The sequence below is a fragment of the Triplophysa dalaica genome, chromosome 5 (assembly GCF_015846415.1).
Source record: "Triplophysa dalaica isolate WHDGS20190420 chromosome 5, ASM1584641v1, whole genome shotgun sequence".
Lineage (NCBI taxonomy): Eukaryota > Metazoa > Chordata > Actinopteri > Cypriniformes > Nemacheilidae > Triplophysa > Triplophysa dalaica.
Genome location: NC_079546.1, coordinates 28,055,279 through 28,080,031, shown reverse-complemented (window position 1 = coordinate 28,080,031; position 24,753 = coordinate 28,055,279). Strand labels below are relative to the sequence as shown.

General features: G+C 41.8%; 1 protein-coding gene and 1 long non-coding RNA gene across 3 annotated transcripts in view; one reads left to right on the top strand and one right to left on the bottom strand.

Annotated features, from left to right (window-relative positions):
- LOC130420484 (uncharacterized) overlaps nucleotides 1-24,753 on the bottom strand; it is a 116,931-nt gene that overhangs the window by 61,994 nt on the left and 30,184 nt on the right. The window lies entirely within an intron of this gene.
- On the top strand, nucleotides 19,806-24,571 carry LOC130420505 (uncharacterized). Of its 2 annotated transcripts, XR_008906654.1 has the most exons (5): nucleotides 19,806-19,945; nucleotides 21,580-21,661; nucleotides 22,091-22,739; nucleotides 23,437-23,596; nucleotides 24,234-24,571. It is a non-coding gene; the product is annotated as an uncharacterized LOC130420505 (long non-coding RNA). The 2 variants fall into 2 exon arrangements; XR_008906653.1 differs by having other exon boundaries at nucleotides 22,091-23,596.

Genomic DNA, 24,753 nt, shown 5'->3' with positions numbered 1-24,753 from the left:
CTGCAGAGTTTAGCTCCAACCCTGATCAAACTTGCATACCTGTGATTTTCTAGCGATACTGAACAGCTTGATAAGCTTGCTCAGGTGTGTTTGATCAGGGCTGGAGCTAAACTGTGCAGTGCTCCGGCCCTCCAGGGTAAGATTTGAGGAACTCTGATCTACAGTAACTAGCTGGTGTTGACAATATACTACTGTAGAAACAGCAGTTAAGATCTAACAGTGTAAACCACTTAGTCAAGAGAGCTGATGGGAAGACTCGGGTGACACACAAGATAATTCCCATAAGGAGTTTTATTAAGGCGACGGGTCAGACCAAGAGCGGTTCAAAATAACCTTATGATGACGACAATATCGAGGACCGTGACGTCGCCCGGCATGGCGCAGCCGGGGCCCCACCCTGGAGCCAGGCCCGGGGTTGGGGCTCGTATGCGAGCGCCTGGTGGTCGGGCCTTCCCTGCGCCTGGCCTGGCACAGCCCGAAGGAGCGACGTGGGGCCACCCTCCCATAGACCCACCACCTACAGGAGGGACCGTAAGGGGCCGGTGCAAAGTGGATCGGGTGTTAGTCGAAGGCAGGGGCCTCGACAACCCGATCCCTGGACGCGGAATCTAGCTCTAGGGACATGGAACGTCACCTCTCTGGCGGGGAAGGAGCCGGAGATTGTGCGTGAGGTTCAGAGATTCCGACTAGAGATAGTCGGGATCACCTCTACGCACAGCTTGGGCTCTGGAACCACACTTCTCGAGGGAGGATGGACTCACTACTCTGGAGTTGCCCAGGGTGAGAGGCGGCGGGCTGGTGTGGGTTTGCTTATAGACCCCCAGCTCAGCCGCCATATGTTGGAGTTTACCCCGGTGAACGAGAGGGTCGCTTCCCTGCGCCTTCGGGTCGGGGGTAGGTCTCTCACTGTCGTTTGTGCCTATGGGCCAAATGGCAGTGTAGAGTACCCGGCCTTCTTGGAGACTCTGGGAGGGGTGCTGGAAAGCGCCCCGACTGGGGACTCCGTCGTTCTGCTGGGGGACTTCAACGCCCACAATTGGGCAACGACAGTGACACCTGGAGGGGCGTGATTGGGAGGAACGGCCCCCCTGATCTGAACCCGAGTGGTGTTCTGTTATTGGACTTCTGTGCTAGTTACAGTTTGGCCATAACGAACACCATGTTCAAGCATAAGGGTGTCCATCAGTGCACATGGCACCAGGACACCCTAGGCCGGAGGTCGATGATCGACTTTGTAGTTGTTTCATCTGACCTACGGCCGTATGTCTTGGACACTCGGGTGAAGAGAGGGGCGGAGCTGTCAACTGATCACCACCTGGTGGTGAGTTGGATCCGATGGCGGGGGAGGAAGCTGGACAGACTCGGCAGACCCAAACGTACTGTGAGGGTTTGTTGGGAACGTTTGGCCGAATCGCCTGTCAGAGAGATCTTCAACTTCCACCTCCGGCAGAGCTTCGACCAGATCCCGAGGGAGTCTGGAGACATTGAGTCCGAGTGGACCATGTTCTCCACCTCCATTGTCAACGCAGCCACTCGGAGCTGTGGCCGTAAGGTCTCCGGTGCCTGCCGAGGCGGCAATCCCCGAACCCGGTGGTGGACACCGGAAGTAAGGGAGGCCGTCAAGCTGAAGAAGGTGTCCTATCGGGCCTGGTTGGCTTGTGGGACTCCCGAGGCAAATGACAGGTACCGACAGGCCAAGCGGACTGCAGCCCGGGTGGTTGGGGAGGCAAAAACTCGGGCCTGGGAGGAGTTCGGTGAGGCCATGGAGAAAGACTATCGGTCAGCCTCGAAGAGATTCTGGCAAACCGTCCGGCACCTCAGGAGGGGGAACCAGTGCCCTATCAACACTGTTTACAGTGGAGGGGGGCAGCTGTTGACCTCGACCGGGGATATCATCGGGCGGTGGAAGGAATACTTCGAGGATCTCCTCAATCCCGCCGTCACGTGTTCCTTTGAGGAAGCAGAGGCAGAGGGCTCAGAGGCGGACTCGCCCATCACCCGGGCTGAAGTCACCGAGGTAGTCAAGAAACTCCTCGGTGGCAAGGCACAGGGGGTGGATGAGATCCGCCCTGAGGACCTCAAGTCTCTGGATGTTGTGGGGCTGTCTTGGCTGACACGCCTCTGCAGCATCGCGTGGCGGTCGGGGACAGTGCCCTTGGACTGGCAGACCGGAGTGGTGGTCCCTCTTTTTAAGAAGGGGGCCCGGAGGGTGTGCTCCAACTATCGGGGGATCACACTTCTCAGCCTCCCCGGGAAAGTCTATGCCAGGGTACTGGAGAGGAGAATCCGGCCGATAGTAGAACCTCAGATTCAGGAGGAACAGTGTGGTTTCCGTCCCGGTCGTGGAACACTGGACCAGCTCTATACCCTCTCCAGGGTGCTGGAGGGTTCATGGGAGTTTGCCCAACCAATCCACATGTGTTTTGTGGATTTGGAGAATGCATTCGACTGTGTCCCTCGCGGCATCTTGTGGAGGGTGCTCCGGGAGTATGGGATTCGGGACCCTTTGCTAAGGGCCATCCGGTCCCTGTACAACCGGAGTAGGAGCTTGGTTCGCATTGCCGGCAGTAAGTCAGGCTTGTTCCCGGTGCATGTTGGACTCCGGCAGAGCTGCCCTTTGTCGCCGGTTCTGTTCATAATTTTTATGGACAGAATTTCTAGGCGCAGCCAGGGGCCGGAGGGCGTCGGGTTTGGGGACCACACGATTTCATCTCTGCTCTTTGCGGATGATGTCATCGTGCTGGCCCCATCAGACCAGGACCTTCAGCATGCACTGGGACGGTTTGCAGCCGAGTGTGAAGCGGCTGGGATGAGAATCAGCACCTCCAAATCTGAGGCCATGGTTCTCAGTCGGAAAAGGGTGGCTTGCTCACTTCAGGTAGGTGGAGAGTTCCTGCCTCAAGTGGAGGAGTTCAAGTATCTGGGGGTCTTGTTCACGAGTGAGGGAAGGATGGAACGGGAGATTGACAGACAGATCGGGGCAGCTTCTGCAGTAATGCAGACGCTGTACCGGTCTGTTGTGGTGAAGAAGGAGCTCTCGATTTACCGGTCAATCTAAGTTCCTACTCTCATCTATGGTCATGAGCTGTGGGTCATGACCGAATGGACAAGATCGCGGATACAAGCGGCCGAAATGAGCTTTCTCCGCAGGGTGGCCGGGCGATCCCTTAGAGATAGGGTGAGAAGCCCGGTCACTCGGGAGGAGCGCAGAGTAGATCCGCTGCTCCTCCACATCGAGAGGGGCCAGCTGAGGTGGCTCGGGCATCTTTTCCGGATGCCCCCTGGATGCCTTCCCGGGAAGGTGTTCCGGGCGTGTCCCACCGGGAGAAGACCCCGGGGAAGACCTAGGACAAGCTGGAGGGACTATGTCTCCCGGCTGGCCTGGGAACGCCTCGGTGTCCCCCCGGAAGAGCTGGAGGAAGTGTCTAGGGAGAGGGAAGTCTGGGCATCCCTGCTTAGACTGCTGCCCCCGCGACCCGGGCCCGGATAAGCGGAAGAAGATGGATGGATGGATGGAGTTTTATTAAGGCATATGAAGAGGTTTGAGGTCACAAGTTCATAAGTTATAACTTTAGTAAAATAATAAAAAAGGATTCAAATGACTGTTCATCCGGGCTTCTAGATAAACATTTGCTCAAACTGACTATGACTAACATTTGTTTCAAGTTTATTCCTCTACTCCTCCGTAGGCAGCGTTCTCACCCAAGACGCAAGTCCCTATCTCACTGACCATGCGGCACAACTCCTTGTCCGAGCCCTGGTAATCTCAAGATTGGACTACTGCACCGTCTCCTTGCTGGTCTTCCTGCAAAGGCTATCAAACCGATCCAGCTGGTCCAGAACGCAGCAGGACACCTCGTCTTCCATCAGCCCAAAAGGGCTCATGTGACACCCCTTTTTATCTCTCTCCACTGTCTACTGGTCGTAGCCTATATCAGATTCAAGTCACAAACGCTTGCCTACAGGACCATCACTGGATCCGCACCGGCTTACTTTCACACCCTCCTGCACTCCTACACCCCATCAAGATCCATGCGTTCAGCAAACCAGCGGCGTCTTGTATTGCCTTCTCGCCTCGCGTTCCCGCTCATTCTGCTTCACAACTTCTTCCTGGTGGAACATTCTTTCCAACTCTGTCCGGTCAACCACATCTCTCACAACATTCAAAAACCTAATTAAAACCCAACTCTTCTGTGAATACCTGACAGACAAATAAAAAACTAACCCTTTCTCTCATCAGGTAGTGGTCTAGCTTTAGTTGAAACTAGTAACTTTGTATTGGCACGTAGTGTATTATGGCTCCTGTACGACATATCGCTTGTTGCTCCCTAACTCTTTGTAAGTCGCTTTGGATAAAAGCGTCTACTAAATGACTAAATGTAAATGTTCCTCCAGAACTTTAAACATGCATCTCCGAGAGCACTTAGGAGAACACATCGCACCTGAAGCAGATGTCAGTGGTGCTCACATCTTGAGAACACGGGTGTAAACCAGCTCCATATACATCTGCCTGACAGCTCAAATCAACACAATAAATTGTCAAGTTAAAAGTGTTTTGTCATTATTTATGAAAACTAAGACAAAAGCAAAAATCAAAACTCAACCTCAAGGTCTGCTCGAGAGGCACATGTTTCATCATGTCTGAAGTGGTCAAAAAACACAGCCGCACACAATGTGATATGATAATTCATGAAGCCTTTGTGTGTCTAATCAATTTAGTTGTTACACTGAAAAAAAATGTTCTTGAGTGTTATTAAATATTACCTATGCAAATCAGTTAAATCTTACTTACATACACTATATTAGGTGGCAAACCACATGCAAACTTCCCGAATCTACTCAAAAAAATTGAGGCAAGGATTTCCATCAATTAGATTGAGTAGATTTTATTCTATGTTTTTAAGTAAAGGGTACCTAAATTTATAAGATATGAGTCATGACACACTAAAAGAAATTAGAAAAAGTCTACCTAATATTTCTCAATATGAATAACTTATAAAAATGAATTAATGTTAGTTAATATAACCAACAAAAGTTCATCTGCTTATTATGAATGATAAATATTGAATAAATAAACACTAAATATGACTTATTCCGAGAAGCTTGAATTGACCTGCAAATGGTCAGAAACAGGAGATGAGATCAATTGCTTTTATTGACCAAATAACAAACGTCTACAAAACCCCTTTGTGACAATAAACACAAGATTCATTTGATTACACCATTATTGTGATCAGTGTTCACTTTAGTTGATCTCTTGACTCCTTACATTGCATTATACTATGCATTGTATCTGAGTATGTGAAATCGCTTGGGATTGAACCCATGACTTAAGTGTTACTAGAAGAGCACAAAATATTTAATCAATATTGAGAAATATTAGGTAGACTTTATCTAATTTATTTGCGTGTGTCATGACACATATCTAATAAATTTAGGTACTCTTTACTTAAAAACATAGAATAAAATCTACTGAATCTAATTGAGTGGAAATCTTTGCCTCAATTTTATTGAGTAGATTCAGGAAGTTTGCATGTAGTTTACTTAGCAACCTAATATATGAGTAAAATTTAACTGATTTGCATGGGTAATATTTACTAACGCTCAAGATGTTTTTTTGATATTTGACCGTTGGTTATCTTAGAATGTGTGTAGCTGAAATATAAATTACAAGCTGTAGAACTGTGATGAAAGTGGAAGTAGTTTAGTGTGTAGAGGTCATTAAAGGTCATTAAAAGCACTCGGAATAATGATATCATGTACCTGGGAAGTAGGAGCTGTAGTCCAAATCCAAACGTTCTCTGTAGTCCTTGAAAGGCAAATTCTGTTAAAGACAATGTCTCGCTTGGCACTGAACTTTGAGCTTTATCATTTTGAAGGTATTTGTAGTAGAGTAGGCAGGGCCGGACCGTGGTTCGAGTCCGCTGAGTAATTGTGAATGGGCGCCAGCTGTGCGCACACCGGGCTCGAATCACGTAGGAGATTGGGAGCATATAAAAGGAACGAGCGACCGGACCGTCGAAGAGAGAGGACCGGTTCCGAACATGTTTTACGTTTGTATTTATATTATATAACACATTTCGTTACACTGTACTTGTATATGTGTAATGACAATAAAGTTGAATCTAATCTAATCTAATATTTATATTTGTATTTATGTTTTGTTCGCCGGCGGTCGTCTGTGAGGGGCTGCCGGCTGTTACATTATTTTATATTAAATCTTTATTTAAATTTCTGCCGGTTCCCGCCTCCTTCCTTCCATATCTTGAATCTTGTTACAGTATTGTTTTGCTCTAAAATCAACAATATAAACTAACTAAAGGTTGAAAATGCAATTGTGGGGAATGGGATCTTGATGATAAGCAGACTGCTTCTAATAATGATGAGAAAATACATAAACAAATTAGTTGCATATGATCATGATGACAATTTTGTTTCACATGCTTCCTTGGGTCTTTAACTGCTGCGTAGAAAACAAATTAAGCTAATGCGCCATGGGTTCAGGTATAAAGCCTTGTTTGAAAGGGTGCTCAATGATCAGGTTTATTAAAATGCTTTTATTTTTGTGTTGATTAGATTTATTAAAGTCATTTTTTATTTGCATAGAAAGGTAGACAATGCCATTTCTGTTTCCTCTCCGGAGTTACGATAAGTGCATTATGCAAATGTAAATATTGTTTTAAAGGTCCGGCGTTTAATCTTTTGGAGGATATATTGACATAAATACAATACTATATACATAAATATTTCTTCAGAGGTGTATAAAGACCTAACATAATGAAGCTTTATGATTTTATTATCTTAGTATTAACTCATTTTATCTACGCCATATTAACGGCGGGTCCCCTTGCATGAAATTCGCCACGTTTCTACATCAGCCATAAACAGACAAACTGCTCCTGTTTCGTAAATAAAGTATCTCCTTATGCAAAGAAGCGAAAACACGATGACATATTTGTCTTGTGTCAGTTGCCGTAGTGCTTTTTAATTGAAAGAAGTGGGGTGAAGTGAGCCGTTGGTTGCAATTTGGAACCTCAACTTTAGATGACGCTAAAATCTCCACATTGCTATTTTAATTTCTCTAATAATTTACAATAACCGCTCTGTTAACTCTTATTTTATATTTAATAATATTGAACCTTTTTATGAATGAATGAAGTCTGAAACAAAAAGACCACAACCATGGAAAAACATCTTGGTTGCTTAACTCTGCGGTTATTTTAATGTAAAAATGTTGGAAATATAACAGCAAATATGTGAGTACTTAGATGTATAGATTAATGGTTCAGCAGACATCAAGTCATTAAAGGCAGGATTAGCATTTTCTCAAGAACTCTTTAGAAAACTGAGTCAGGCAGAGTACCAAAACAAACTTGAAGCCAATCAAATTATAAAATTGCATGGAAAGAGAGTGCAAACTGTTATAAAAACGCACTAAAAGCAGCAAAAGCCGAGCACTTCCATGACCTCAAAGAAACTAACAAAAACAATCCAACTGCTAAACTAACAAACAAACAGACTGCACTTGACCTGGCTATTCCGCCGCACCTTGGTAGCAATGAATTCATGAAATTCTTTACAGAGAAAATAAATAAAAAATACGAGACAAGATAGCTAAAACCAAACCTCCAAGTGTGTCTGAAGAATTAGTATCTACCATCACCCAAAAAGAAAAGCTCAGTGTTTTTCTCCTATAAATCAGGAAGACTTAATTAAACTTATTGCAACATTCAAACCGAAAACATGCTTATTAGACCCCATTCTGACTACCTGTTGCAATTGAGCCCATTTATAATATTATTAACTTGTCAATTACTCTAGGCCATGTCCCAGGACCCTTTAAGCTGGGTGTAATTAAGTCTCTTATCAAAAAAAAAAAACTCAGACCCTAATGAATTTGGAAGCTATAGACCGATTTCAAATCTCCCGTACTTGTCTAAAATAATAGAAAAAGTTGTGTCAACTCAACTGTGTACCTTCCTTCAAAATAATGACATGCACGAAAAGTTTCAGTCTGGCTTTAGACCGCATCACAGCACTGAAACTGTGCTCGTTAGAATTACAAATGACCTCCTTATTGCTTTAGATAAAGGTAACATCTCACTATTAGTCCTGCTTGACCTGAGTGCTGCTTTCGATACTGTAGACCATAAAATACTATTAGATCGTTTACACAATTATACAGGTATTCAGGGACGGGCACTACAATGGTTCAGATCTTACTTAACAGACAGATATCAATATGTCCATTGAAATGGGAAATCGTCAAATCTTACGCAAGTAAATTATGGATTACCTCAGGGATCGGTTTTAGGACCCTTGCTTTTCTCCATATACATGCTGCCCCTCGGCAACATTATTAGAAAACATGGAATTAGCTTCCACTGTTACGCAGATGATACTCAGCTATATATCTCATCAAACTGGCAGAGTGCATCGAAGACATAAAACATTGGAATTTCCTTCTTTTAAACTCTAGCAAAACAGAAAAATGACTTATAGCACCAAAAACACCTAAACGGGATATCTCAGATTACAACCTGCAAATTGAAAGCTGCACTGTTACTCCAACAAATGAAGTTAAAGACCTAAGCGTTACATTAGACGGAAACCTGTCATTTAAAAATCACATCTCAAATATCACAAAAACAGCTTTCTTACATGTTAGAGATGTTGCCAAATTACGAAATATTTTATGTGTTGCTGACGCAGTAAAGCTTATTCATGCATTTGTAACCTCAAGACTTGACTATTGTAATGCTCTACTTAGTGGTTGTCATGTATCATCATTAAATAAACTACAGTTAGTTCAGAATGCAGCTGCCAGAGTTCTTACTAGGTAAAGAAAATATGATAACATAACCCCAGTTTTATCATCACTTCACTGGCTACCCATTAAGTATTGTATTGATATTAAAAATATTTTAATTACTTACAAAGCCTTAAATGGTTTAGCACCTACTTACTTAACCGAGCTTTTATCACATTACAACCCATCACGCTCTCTAAAATCTCAAAACTTAGGACTTTTGACAACACCTAGAATAACTAAATCCACCAAAGAGGGTCGAGGTTTCTAATACATAGCACTTAAACTCTGGAATAGCCTTCCTGATACTATTCGAGGGTCAGACACACTCTCCCAATTTAAATCTAGATTAAAGACACATCTTTTCAAGCTTTCACTTAATGCATAGTTAATGAACAGCAGCTACGCTAATTATTAACTTTCTGCCTATGTCGATCATCTAGACCTGCCAGAATTTCTCCCTACCTCGGGATGGGCATTCCGGCAGGTCTACATGATCGACATATTAGAGATAGGGCCAGCTACAGCTACAGACTGCCACCATCACCCAAGAGAAATACGACCATCTGACTATCCCAGCTCAGACCACTACATCCCAACCAAGAGCAAAGACGGACTACTTGTCACATTAATGCTGAAGTTACAATACGTGGTATTTAATGCTAAACTTACATCACATGTCAGCAGTTTACGTTATAGCTGCATTCAGTGGCCCTGATTGGAGGTTTCTGAGTGGGTGTTTGTGGGGATCGAGGGGGCTCGTTGGTTGCGGTTGGGGGGATTCATTTGGTGGGGCTGTGTGGGTCCGGTTTGGTCTTGTATTGTGGTCGATGTCGGACAACAGAGGAATAAAGTTACAACATGCCATTTCTATTTTCTCTGGTTGTTCCTCTGTTTCCTGGTGTCGATCGTGGAGTGGGACCGGGGGGACCTGCACGGTTTTCGGCGAGTGGGACTTTCTGGGTTGCGGATGTTGGGCTCTCCCTCTTCCTCGTGGATATTTGATAGGTTGCTTTTGGTCAGGGTCACTGAGTGCAGCTATGACACGTCAGAGGTGATCTGGCCCTCCCAGTTGAGCCTGGTTTCTCCCATTAATCAATCATTGGAGTTTGGGTTTCTAGCCACAGCAGGGCAGTGTTGGCTTGCTCACCGGGAGACTGCATTTATTTATTTATTTATTAATTAGATATTCTTTATTAGAATGATCTTTCTCGTTCTATAAACACCATGCACTTTGCTGTGTTTTACCTGTTCTGTTTTTCCTGTTTGCCCCTGTAAAGCTGCCTTGGAGTAATGCACATTGTGAAAAGCGCTGTATAAATAAACTTGAACTGAACTGAATAGAAGACTACAGAGGACGGTTCGGACTGCTGAGAAGATCATTGGTGCTCCCCTGCCCACCCTCCAAGAACTGATTACATCAAGAGAGAGGAAAAGGGCTCAAAAAATCACCCTGGACCTCTCACATCCAAGCCATCATCTCTCCACGATGCTGCTGCCTTGTCGGCGCTAAAGAAAACACTGAGCACCAAACCAACCAGACACTAAAATAGCTTCTTCCCTCAGGCCATCTACCTCTTGAACAGTTCAATGTTTTTTTACATGCAATTAAGAACTTGAGCGCGAAAATATGTGCAATTAACTCTGTGCAATAATAATAAAGTGCAATTTCAAATATATCCTGCAAATAATGCAATATCTATTTTTATACAACTTTTTCTGTAAATTATATTTCATTCTGCTGTACATAACACATACCTTTTACTACAATAGTCTATTCTTATTTTTTACTTGTACATATTTACATACACACATAACTTTACTCTCTATAGCTTTACACTTATGTTTATTGTATTGTATGTCTTAATTTTTTAGATCCATAGGCGCTTGTTTAAATCATCTGTGTAACTGTTTTGTATTGTTTGATGGTCTCCATGTGTTGTTGCTGATTCTGTGTACTGGATGCTCCTGTCACCAAAACAAATTATTTGTATGTGCAAACATCAAAGGTGACTCAAAGGTGACTTCAGAGTTTTAATTTTTGAGTGAAGTATCACTTTAAGATGAAGTCTAGTAAATGCAGTCCCAAACTAGATTTTTTATTTTATTATTATTTTGAGCCACCACGATAATATATACATACACAAAATAACACAAAGCGAAAATAACATGGAGCACCATGGTGGATTAACAACAGAAATATGACCTGTTAAAGATGAATATAAATTTCATAGCTCCATGTAAATCCTTCCCAGATAACATACTAAGTAGCAGTTATTAGATATTAGGTTCTTTACTTTTATTTAACATGTTCCATGCCATGCTCGTAGTCCATTTTGCGCTTTAGTGAAGCATGTGACGCCACATTTACGTGAGTTTAGCACTGTATAATGTCTGACAGGACAGGATAGTTTGTTTTCCTGAGGTGAAATACTTTTTAATTTGTAATAAGTTAAGAAAAAAAATGACAGAATAATGACACTGATATTCAGCCTTACAGCACACGTCACCTTAATACAGATATTTGAATTAAGACAGAGAGTTTTCTCTCCCTTAGGCATCTGCCAACCGCTTGCAAGCCTGCCGTTCAAAATTCTCGCATCCGAAAAACATTCAGATTCATTTTTCTTGTTGTTGTTTCTTAGACTGTACACTCCGCGAGCCACTCAGAAGGGTCTTGCGAACGACTTTGACCCACCAGTTGAGAGCACTGGCATATGGTGTTAATACTTTACAAAAAGGCAAGAAAATGTTAAAGAGTAGGTAGTATATGGTCCCAACAAACTCCACCAGGACTGGAGCAGGATGTTTGTCGGTGACGAGTGACAACTCCTGTCATAGAAACTCCAAGTGTGACAACATGCATGTTGTGCTTTTGCTCATCAATGAAATGAAATATATTTTTTTCTTAAAATAATGTTAATACGTTAGCAGTACTACTATTTCGATTTCGCGTTGTCATGGTACATAGAGCATTTCAGGAAGTTGACATTATGAAAAATGATATATATATGAAACCCAAATATATCTATATAGGTGCATGTGCGGCAAATGTGTCAAAATGCAAAGCTAATAGCAATATAAACAAACTGTAACACCCCAGAAATAACGGTACATGCTAATGTTAGCGTTATATGCATTAGCTAAACACAGATATAAGGTGCAAAAATATTTCTTGAAGTTAAGACAAAAATCAAAAGTCATACCTACAGGTTGTTATCGGTGGAGCTAACAGGTCCAAATAGAGTTTGTATTCCCCCTCTTTCAATGATAGTCGTTTCACATATCCTGCAGTGAACGCGCCAAGATTATTAAACCAATCTTTGGTGAAATGACATGCGCACAGTTAAACCCTTGGGTTATACTCCTTTGGTATCGTTTGAAAAATTAATTGTAACCATTTTTCCCAAAGACATTCTTCCTTTTGTTGTTGAAATAAGATCGACTTAGTATCACACCGTAGAACACTGGCTCTAGACATGATACACACGCATCACGAACGAGCGACAGTGTTTGGGGGAGGAGAAATAAGTTTTCGTGTAAGTCTCATCAAACGTAGACTTCACTATGTATAGTGAAGTAGATATGCGTCCACGACTCGTTTGTGTGATTCAGAGTCGACTTCCATTTTTACAAGCAAATAACTTTGTTATTTATTCACTTTCGAACTTACAACTTGGCAGACAGCTTACTTTCAAACACGGCAACATAACAGACTGCATGAAACGTCATTTTCATGATCTCATGCTACATACTCTTTAACAACAATTTGGCGACAGCTGTAACATACTGTAGAATGAAAAACTGAAGCATACATCAAAGACACTTGACAATTGTTGTAGCAGTTCAAGCTGGAAGATTAGCTGACTCTTCAATTTAAACCTGCTGAACACCAGCCTGGTCGAACTGGTTCCCTTTCTGTCGGTCTCTCGAGGATGTGTCGAACCGACAGATGGGGTTTGTCTTGAAAACCTATCAACTTCAGACTAGATTAGAAAAGGCCAATGAAATTGGCAAATTACATTTGCATTCCGGACTCCGCCCCCGTCAATTACCCGGTATAAAAGGGAGATGGCGTGCTGATGTGTAGAAAATCCGATTTGAAGCACCCATCTTGCAGGGTGGGCGGTTTGGTGATACTGTCGAGGACTTCTCCCAGCACTTCTCGACAGTGAAGAAGCAGACAGAGGTCATCAAGCACTTCCTGCCCTGTCGCGACTCGGCTGCCTTCCGGCTTTCGAGATCAGTTACGGCGTCTGCTCACCAGCGGCCCCTGCCCTCTTCGATGCCAGATCCGGTGCCCAAGGCGGCCCCCTGGAAGAAGATGTCGAGGAGGAGACCACCGCCCCTCTGCGAGTAGCCGTAGCGAAGCAGAAGCGGCCCTGACGGGAGTACCCCAGGGAGATTGAGTATACAATTGGGCCCTACACCAGCCATTCCATAGCTGGTCGGTCGGTCTGGGACGGTCACTGCCCAGTCCAAACAGCTGCTTGGAGATTCCGGGGAGGGTTCCGCACTGCCAGCCATCGTATCGCCCCCCGAAGGGTTGATAAGGCAGATCGAACCCCTAGTCCTCTGTCTTGGTCCCTGGGAGACTGGCTAGAGTATCTAAACCGTCAAGGTGGCTACGGAATACAATCCGTCTCGTCTTGCCTCAGTCAGAGCCAAGGATGCCCATGTGCTTCGGGCCGAGGTCGCCACCCTTCTGGCGAAAAAAGCAATCAAGCTCGTCCCTCTAGCCGAGATGTTCAGCAGGTTTTACAGCCCGTACTTCATTATCCCCGAGAAAGGCAGGCGGTTGTGCCCCATTGTAGATCTGCGTACCCTGAACAGGCACCTACAGAATCTGCTGTTCAGGATGCTCATGCAGAACCACATCTTGATGTCCATCAGATGTCAGGATTGGTTCATGCAGAAGTTTATGCCTTCCCCCCAGTGAGCCTCATTGCACAGGTCCTGTGCAAGGTCAGGGAAGAAGGGCATAGTGCTACTAGTTGCGCAGTACTGGCCCAACCGGACTTGGTTTTGGGAGCTAATGCACTTGACGACAACCCCCCCCTTGCCGGTTCCCCTGACAAAGGATGTGCTTCCTCAGAGGAAGGGCATGTTGAGGCATCCCAGACAAAACCTCTGAAACCTCCATGTCTGGCTCCTGGACGGGACAAGGAGATCCTGACTGGCCTACCCACTGTGGTGGTCGAGAAGATACACAGGTGCCCCTCGTGGGCACTGGCTCAGGGTGCCTCTCTGGCAAACATCTACACCCAACACCTTCGCAAGGTTCTACAGCCTCTCTGTAGAACCGGTGTCAGCTTGAGTCTTGCATGGTTCCAAAAGGTAAGACCGGTGGCCAGTAAGGATTACGCCCGTGAAACCCCCCCTCCTAGTTGGTTCATGTGCTATTTTCGCCTCTCTTCTTCCCCCACTGTGTGAACAACAGAGATTCCTTCCATTACTAAGCACATCCTGCAGTCAGGCTGGGCAGAACAGCACTGCCCGTTAGGCTGGTGTAGAGCATAGATAGCCATAGGTAAGGGGTCCCAGAGGTTTTTGAAAGGTGAAAAGCCCCCACCACCAGCTATCACAGGCGGAGGCCTTGTTCCTCTAACAGTGAGAAGCCGCCCGGCACCATAAGGGCCACTGGCAAGACAATCCCTTATGTCCTGTTTTTTTTCTACCAACATCAAGAGACCTGAACCAAGGGGACTAGATTTAGGTTTGTGCTCTCACTGAAAGCTTTGATAACCCTTTTGTTTCTCTGCAAGATATTTATGACTCCTAAGCTTCAAAGCAGAGTTGAAAAGTCTCTCTGTATCGTCTCATATCATCTAACATCTGAGGCTATCCAGAGAAACTTATCTGACAAATGGAAACTAGACTTAACTGTCCTTCACTACAAATATATGTAAATATCCTTATTGATATTTACTTATTTACTAAATATCCTTATCCTTATATGATTCACAGCTCAAAGCATGTTTCCAATTTCCATAGGTCCAATGACCTATGTTATAAAAACAAAGCATGCATCATACTATGTCCATAACTAAGTTTAGGTATTAAATGCAAACTGGATACTGTCAGAGCTATTCAAAAAAATGAGGCGCAATGAGAAACATAGCACCTTTCTCTGGACCACTTATCGCTTTCATGGAATTGGCCCGCAGGCCACCTGGAGGCAGGGTATGTATGCATTTAAAAACACCATCACCGATACACTTTGGGCGGCAATAGAAGGAAAAAGAAAGAGAACGTGGAGGACAATCCAACAGACACTCGGGCTTGCTGCTCCCCAGTTGGAAATTCGATTAGGCCATGGAACTTCAGACATCTACACTCATCATTTCAACAGGACTGGATACAGGATATAACAGGATATTGGTCCAGTACAAAGCTCGCAAGTATCTGATTCTATATATAGAGTAGCTGTGTTAAGTTTATGCCTCTTTGTTTAAGATGACTTTTTTGTTTTTCAGACATGTTTTACCTGCCTCACGGTAATTCCCTCTCTCTCACTCCTACTCTCTCTTCGTGCTTCCTAGCACATTTGTGTTCCTTGTTTACGTATTATGTGTTTTGTCAGTATATGTCTAGGCATAATTGTGTAGAAGTTATTCAATAAATAACCATGTATTCCCTTATGATGCTTCCTTTCTTTTTTCTCATAGGATTCAGTCACTTAAACTGTGTTTCGATCTATGCTTCCTCTGCTCTAAATTCAGTTTGGTAAAGTCACATTACTTATGGTCATAAAATAATGTTAAAGTGTATAAAATCATTGATGCATTTGCTGGATGGATACATGCAGGGATTTTTATCACTATACTGCTAATCCGAAACTGTAAAATATCTATAGGTAATGAAAAATTATTATTATTATTTTCCTTTGAGCTAAACTAATTCCTTGACCTCCACCTTGCAGTGCCTCCATTAGTCATTTACATTACATTTTACATTTAGTCATTGGCAGACGCTTTTATCCAAAGCGACTTACAGTGCACTTATTACAGGGACAATCCCCCTGGAGCAACATGGAGTAAAGTGTCTTGCTCAAGGACACACTGGTGGTGGATGCTGGGATCGAACCAGCAACCTTTTGATTTACCAGTTCAGTGGTTTAACCCACTAGACCACCATCTCCGTCCGCACAATCCTTCCATGAGTTCTCCCATACCGGCAATGCCATGTTGGTGTCTCCACTAGACTCCTCCCTAGGGTAGGAAGGGGTCTTGCCAGTGGCCCTTATGGTGCCGGGCGGCTTCTCACTGTTAGAGGAACAAGGCCTCCGCCTGTGATAGCTGGTGGCAGGGGCTTCTCACCTTTCAAAAACCTCTGGGACCCCTTACCTCGCCACTGGAAGGTAACAATTTTGCGCTTGCACTCACGTCTGACCAGTCTAGTCACCGTCGCTTCGCTACGCGTGCCGCCTGATGTAGCAGCCAATCTCCAAGGCTTCTCAGCCCAAAAGGTGAATGAAAGCAGCACGTCATCTCCCTGTTATACATGGATATCCAAGGCATGCCAACTTAATTCGCAAATTGCACTGGCCTTTTTTAATCTAGTCAGAATTTGATAGTTTCTCAAGACAAACACCACCTGTCGGTTCTACACAACGTATTGTTCACTCCGTCGGGGAACAGAGGTTACATCCGTAACCAAGACGTTTTCTTGTCTGACCAGCTATGAAGTATCTGAAAACCGCTCAAAAACTAGCCTGCTTCAACAGCTTAACCAGCTATAAAACAAAGCTTTGAGCCTCTTTCACTGGGCTGTTGAATACGACAAATAGAAAATATAAATACACATGGACTCTCTCTCTCTCTGTCTCTCTCTCACTCTCTCTGAAAACAGTGATTAAGTTCAGAAAACGCTGCAAACTACTGCGAATACTTCAACAGTCATTACTGAACATCAGACTTTTGTAAAGTTTAAACACTGACCTGAGAACAGCAGCACACATATCAGTCTTTCCATTGCTGACGGCTTTTACAGTATGAAATCAATCTGAAACAGTAAAACTATTTAATAAAAAAGTAAATAAGATTGCAAGTGTAAAAGACAGTACAGTACAAGACACACTCTGATAAATGATAGTATGAAGCAGTTCAGTTTACCTGTAACAACAGTCAGAGGTGAAGATCAACATGAAGTGTCTCTGTTTGTTCAAATCTTAAATACATTTAGTTTGTGTGTTACGTCCTTCACTGCCTTCATTTACCTACACTAATGTTAATGGGTCGTCCTTATGCAAAAGCATTCCCAGTCTACTGGAACAGGTGCTCATTTCCATTTAAACTTTGCAATGTTATTTGAATAAAATGCCTCAAATCGTAAACAGTGAGTGAAAATGGTCACCACAGTACACATGAATCTAAGACTTGTGTTAAAAATAAGCTTTTTGTGTGCAAACATTTCATTACATCCTCACAAAGAGCACTGACAAGTTTCAAGAGGACGATAAGGAAATGTGAAAAATGCAGAGGAGTAGGCAGGAGTTTGAAGTATTGTGTACCATCAATACAACAGATAACATTGTGTGGTGTCCGGATCTGTGGATCCTTCTTCTATGTTTACTGAAATAAAAATGATTTGATTGTTTTCCAGCCTCATATTTATTGACCCTGGCTCGTTTTCTTTGAAGAACATTTAAATGAAGACCTAACACTGAACACTCCCAACAGAAACATTATGTTATGTATGTTTTATTTTTCGGCTAAACAACACTGCTGGAAGGCATGAACGCTCTGTTGACAAAGGTGCAAATGTACTTCCTAAAAGCCTATGCAAAGTGCAGAGATGCAAGTGTATGGTAAAATATTCAGGAAAATATAATTAAAAAATGAAAGTGACCTATTTGTCATATATGGTAACCCATACCGGAAATGTGACCTCTGCATTTGACCCATCCAGTGAGTAGTGAAGACACACACAGCAAGTTGTGAACACACGTACACCTGGAGCAGTGAGCAGCTATCACAGCAGGACCCGGGGAGCATGTAGGTGTGAGGTGTCTTGATCAGCTTTATCAGCTGCAGGTCTGAGTCTGGCTGTACCGTAAAGATCCCTTAAACTGGCAGTGAACGCTGAGCTTTAACAGGACTGGCTTACATCCTCTACCATCACTGTGAAAAAAACTGTGTCTTATCTGATATTTGTAGTTGGATATTAGCAGTTATTAAGATCTGATATCATTCATTTGGGGTATATCTTTGGGACCATTTAGTCTCATGTTTATTATTTGTTCCCGTTTTTATAATGGCGAAAGTTCAGTTTCAAACAAAGACAAGACTGACCTCTGCAAACTAGACAAGTGAAGACATCCCTCACATTCCTGGACTGTTCTTCCGTCAGTATCAATGTTGTCTTCCTGTTTTGATGGACTGGGTCAGACAGTCCCTGGATGGCAGTGGTGTCTCAGATAAACCCTGAGCAGCTAGGACAACATCCTCGATTTTCTCCATTACACAGTCCGGTCCCCCTTCAACATTATGTTTATTATATAAATGTTATATTTTAAAGCACACAGAGAGAATTAGGGCTGTATTTGGTATGGTAAAAGCATTTATAAACATGGCTTTCAATCAGTGAACACAATTTGGCTTATCGGGCTTATGTTTGACAACAGTGACCAGTTTGTTTATACCCTGGGTTTTAAGACGAATTTGAGAAATACATTATAGAGTGCATTTCATTTTTAATAGTACATTAGCAAAAACCAATTAATGCCCTTATGTCTTCTCTTTTCTATGGTTTTTCCACAAATATCAGACTATAGTAAAATCATGGTTTATTTTCATAAGGGTATACTTGAAGTGCATGCATAAGTGACTTGGCATTGTTATTAATTATTGTTAAAGTAAAACAAAATTATCTAGAGTTTCTTTAGAAAGAAAGACATAAATTAGAAATACTTTTTCAAAATCTTTTGTTTTATCAAATCTACAGATTAAGACATCTGGATGAAGGGAAATTCTGAAGGTCTTCTATTCAAGTTACTGCAACTGTGTCTTGAATCAGTTTGAGTTGAGTGTTTGTTATTTACATAAAAGGAAAGCAAACTTAAAAAACAGTACAGTATGGAGTAGTTCTCTTTCTAGCAAATAAATAGTCAACCAGTTAGAAATCAAATACAAGACCTAAACTACCCCAAAGTTTGGGGACTAAAGGATTCCCTCAGTCATGAATTGACAGAACTGGTCATAGTTCAGGCCTACTGGAAGATTTAACGGAATGACAAACGTGTTTGCTTCTGAACATCCGCCTGCTGCCATTCAGGTTTTCATGAAGAAACTCAATCATTGAGGTTTCTTTTAAACAGAATGGAGGTGTGGCAGATGCCCCAGAAGCAAACACCAGCACATCCTCTAAATTGGTCTTCCTCTAAGGTCCTCGCCATATACCCGGACGGCTGCATCTCGATCTGTACCATAAAACCCAAAGTAACTAATTATTTATTATAGTACATACAGTATAAACAATTGTCCTATATTGACAATGTGATGTTGATGTATTGTGATAAACATTTCAAACTATTAAAACTTACAATATCAAATTTACATTACATAATTGTCGTCTTCAATATTATCAGGAATTACTCTTATATAATACAGTCTGCAAGTTTAGTAAAAATATGTTCAATCTGCTTTATGCTTGAATGTCTTAAATTATCTTTGTAGCTCTTGAGTTATGAGTAATGGTAGAACCAAACTTTTTGATACGATTTCATAAATATTGCATAAATACTACTAGGAACTACAATAAATCATGTTTTTTCATTATTTCAGATTGAGCATGGCGTTTTTTCATATGACCTTCAAAAAAATGCATCTATACAAATCCAAACCGAATTTCTTGAAAAGTTGAAACACCGTGTAAAATGTACAAACAGAATGCAATAATTATCCCACATAGCAAAAGACTCCGGGGCGGATCCGCCTTCAAGTCACCTGGTCCGCTGTTCTCTCAGAATCAATTCAGTCATACGCACAGAACAGGCCCCGCCTCCGCACAACACACTGTCACGGACGCTGAGCGAACTCTCTGACCGAACGCGCGCTTTTCAAACGGTCGCAGTCACTATCATCTCCTCACACAGTGGAAACGGTGGAGCCGGCTGCTCGGTGAAGACGGAACACGGTAAGAATAGTTACATTTGCTTTATTTGTACGGTTACGTTAGCCAGTAACATTACCGTTGATTTCTCTGTTTGATGTTTTTAATTCTGAAGTGATTTTGGCAAGACAAGTTTCAGCGCATTGTCATTCACGTTGAGTAAGATTGATTTGGTAAATAACTTTTTGAATAAAAGCTTTTTAAACGGAATGTCTTTATCTTTCTGGGAGGGGGTGATTTAATCGATTTTTAATCCCATCCTGAGACCATATTTTCACCCATTTCCATACAAGCAGGCGAGATTAATTGATAGGCCAAACTTTAACGTTTAACGTTACATGTTTTTTATCCACTGAACTTCTGGTATAGTTTGAGTCTTTTGTTCATATTTTGACATATATTGTGCAGCTCCCTATGTAATGTTGTTTCAGATAATGAATTCATTACATTAAGATACTGTGTGGCCTTGTTTTTATATCCGGATGTGGATCAAAATCGAGGCTATTTTGTCAATAACGGTACACACTACAGTTTTTAACATGTGGGTCATTATCACTATAGAGTGCCTTTGAGACTTCACAATTTTCAAAATATTAATCTTAAATTTTCCATTTAAGGTCATGTATGTTGTATTAAGTAGACCTTTGGCTGTTAGAAATGTATGTTGGTCAAAGCTCAAACCCATTACGTTAATGCACTTTTCCACCATATCAAGGAAGGCTTGGTGACCGGCTGTGCATTTGTGGCTAAAGTTAGAATTTAATGAACACACAGTGTGCAGCTAGCAAAGGGGTTCACTGTTAAAGATGACTGTATACTGTTTAAGAAACATATTTTCAATTACTGAAAAGTTTTTGTTAATTAAAATGTCACCAAGAGATGTGAAGCCTGACAACATTTAACTACAAACACATTATGTTGAAAACTATAAAAAGTAAATATGAGTGCTGATTGCAGATACTAACTGTATGTGCAGAAGATGTTTTGACCTCCACTGAGGAAAGTCAGAATGGGGGGAGGGGATGTCACTGAGTACATCACACTATTTCTTAAAGGGGCGTGTACCCCAAAAGGACAGGGTAGACCGCAAATACAGGGACGCATGCAAATGCTGAATATTACTATGAAAATAGAATATAGATTATCCAAATGATTTGTTTTATTAAATACATTGCTGAGGACAATAGGAACTATCAAAAAAGATTTGAATTTTGTGCAATGTATCCGCTTTTTAAACTCACTGAAGGTAGCTAAGCAGTGTGAGGGACATGCCAAAATCACATGGTTATAAAATGATAAAACACATATTAAGAATCTTCTTATTGCAGTTGTAAGTGTGTAAATATTAGTACATTTATAGTAAAACCTCAAAATGTCACTATTTTGCATTACATGATGGCTCAGTGTTTCTGATAAGGACACCAAATGGCACTTTATATAGTGATAATGGCCCATGTAATAATATTTAATATCATACGATTCATATCAATAATTTAAGATTAAAAGTTTAAAACCTACTTTATAGTTATATAAAAAAATAATTTTAAAAACCCAATTGCATTAGTAAACTTTAGTTCTGGTATACTAATTATTTCATGTCATATTAATAGAATAAATCAACTATAATATACTGTGTGTGTGTGTGTGTTCTGTTGCAGTTTACAGCTCGTTCTAGTGCCACTGGTCTGTTTTGGAGTTCATCATCTTCATCTTCTCAATTTATCTTTTACAACCAAACTGGTAAAGTAAGATTTTATACTGTTTTAAACATTATTTAGCCAGCTATTTTGTTGAATATGACATAACGCTTGTTGCTCCCTAACTCTTTGTAAGTCGCTTTGGTAAAAAGCGTCTGCTAAATGACTAAATGTAAATGAATACTGGGCGTGTTTACATGCACATTCTTAAGCTGGTTGTTTAATAAGCAGACAACCAAAGGCTATAGATCTAGAAAGATGATTTACTACTATTTCTATGAATGGGAGAAACTGTGACAATATGGCAGAACAAGTCCCATAAAAGAGCCAATTGCTGCTTGTTTAAGTAACAAGCTATATAGAAGCTTGTTCTCTGTATACATGACATCCCTAGGCTCTGTCATCCGGAAACATGGCTTTTCCTATCACTGCTATGCGGATGATACACAACTCTACCTTTCTTTTCGCCCAGACGATCCGACGGTTTCTGCACGCATCTCAGCCTGCCTAGCCGACATCTCGCTCTGGATGAATGACCATCACCTGCAGCTGAACCTTTCAAAAACAGAACTCCTTGTAATCCCAGCCGATACAAAGACTCATCACAACCTCTCCATTCAACTGGGCTCATCAACCATCTCATCTTCCAGAAATGCAAGAAACCTGGGAGTGGTGATCGATTATCAGAACAACTTCACGGATCAAGCTGCCAGCACTGCCCGGTCCTGTAAATTCATCCTCTACAATATCAGGAAAATTAGACCCTTCCTATCAGAGCATGCTAGGCAAGTCCTAGTACAGGCTCTGGTCCTGTCCAGACTGGACTACTGCAATGCGCTACTGGGTGGACTTCCAGCTTGCACAACCAAACCTCTACAGATGATCCAGAATGCTGCGGCAAGAATTATCTTTAATGAACCGAAGAGAGCACATGTCACTCCTCTGTATATTGGCTCCCTATAGTTGCTCGCATCAAATTCAAGACTCTGCTCCTGGCCTACAAGACCACCACTGGTTCGGCACCACCTTATCTTCACTCGCTACTGCAGACATACAGTATGTACCTGCCAGATCCCTACGCTCTGCAAACGAACGGTGCCTTGTGGTGCCATCCCAAAAAGGTACAAAATCTCTCTTGTGCATCTTCCCTGGATCTGTTCCACCTATGTGGAATGATCTATCCGCTGCTACAAGATCTGCAGATTCTGTAGCCATCTTTAAGAAACGTCTGAAAACACATCTCTTCCGTCAACATCTGACTGATCTGTTCTGACTCTAAAAACCCTCAAGTTGTTACAAACCTGTATGAAATTCTTTGTTCTGTTTAACACAAAATAATATATTTTGAAGAGTGTGAAAAGTTCTGGGGCACCATTGATTTCCATAGTATTTTTTACCAAAGCAAACTGGTGTAACGGTCACCAGGTCACTCAACTTCAGCCCTACACTTCCAATAATCCTCTGGGCCTACCCTCGGCACACATTCTTCCATACATTCTACATATTGAATCGGCCCAATAAAACTCACAGTCGATAGTCGGCTTGGTATGTCCCGGGTTTAAGATTCCACTATCAGATGGTCCCATTAAGCACTTGGGGCAAATCTTAACAGATATATTATTAGTTTTAGTTTTCCCAAAACTGTCAATATCTTGCTGTTATACACACAAAATATTAAATATGTAGCACAAGGGTTAAACAGGTTACTTGGTCATCGAAGTCTTAAGACTAAATATTTTTTATAACACAACATTTATTTTGTAAATTATTTTACCAGTGTTAACTATAAGAAATGACAGGATTTTTTTTACATTTCAGATTTCCTCCCTGGCAACTATTGGGGGCCATGACACAAAACGTGTCACATGGAACATCCTTTCACACATGTTCCATGATGATGTTGGGAGGAGGATCAACTGGAAGGGCATGAATGGGAAAAAATCTTAAAATCAGATGGAGTCTAGGAAGTTCCTCCTGTGTAAGTAAATGTAAAGAAATTTGCCTGGTTTAAAAATATAAGCACAAAACATTTTTGGGTTAAAAATGTATCTAACGATACATCATGTATCCTTCTTGCGAAGTTTGTTTTTGTCTAATCCTGAATCAATCAAATACACCTAGGGTTTACATTCAGACTATTTTTGACAGTCAACCGCTGTTGAGTAGCCCAGTACCTGAATGACTCGTCATAGACAAAGAGAAGTGTCAGATATCACACTTTTGTTTTAAAAACATTGGTTGTGTGTATCCTTACAGGAAAACACCACCGTTTTTACATATGCCATTATGCTCTTACCTCAACCTAAAAGAGTTGATACATATCTGTCCCGTCTCAGTGGGTGCACTTAATCGCTGCAGGGTGCCACTATGTTAGCGTTTAGCTTAGAACCATTGGTTCCATTCATTCATTAGGATCCAAACAGGGATGATTTAAGAAGCCACCAAACACTTCATAGCGATTAAGTGCACTCACTGAGATGGGACAGATACATATCAACTTGTCTAGCTTGAGGTAAGACATATGTAAAACGGTGGTGTTTTCTTTAAAAAAAAAATGGTAGCTCCTTTGTGATTTCATGAACTGGTCTAATAATAATTCTGCTTGTGTATTACAGGTGCTGTGAGAAAGAGCCATGTCTCCCGTGCCGCCACTGATGATGAGACCACAATACATGTGATACGGTGGTTCAACCTAGCAGCAGACGGGGAGCAGACCCAGTGTCAGGACCCAAAAGTTGTGTTCTACTGTTTAACTTTAACTTGTGTGTTCAGTGTTCGTTTACCAGTTAAGATAAAGACAAGTTTACTACTTTAAAAAGTATTTTTTTAAGTTTATATTGATCAATCTTTTAAAAACCCAGTTTACACAAAAAAAATATTTAATTAAATGATTCTTGAGCTACATTAAAAAAAGTGTTATTTTCCTTAAATAAATAAAAATATTTGTACAATTTATGGTTGCATTTCATTTTCTGTAATACAATTGTATACATAAATACAGTCTGTAATGACCTATTTTTAAAGTTTAATTGTTACTGGCTTAAACGGGTGAGTTTACTATGCGTTTTGAATGATTTCCTCATGTGTTATTATTATTAAAAAAGGAAGGCATATTAAAAATGAAAGAGCAATCCA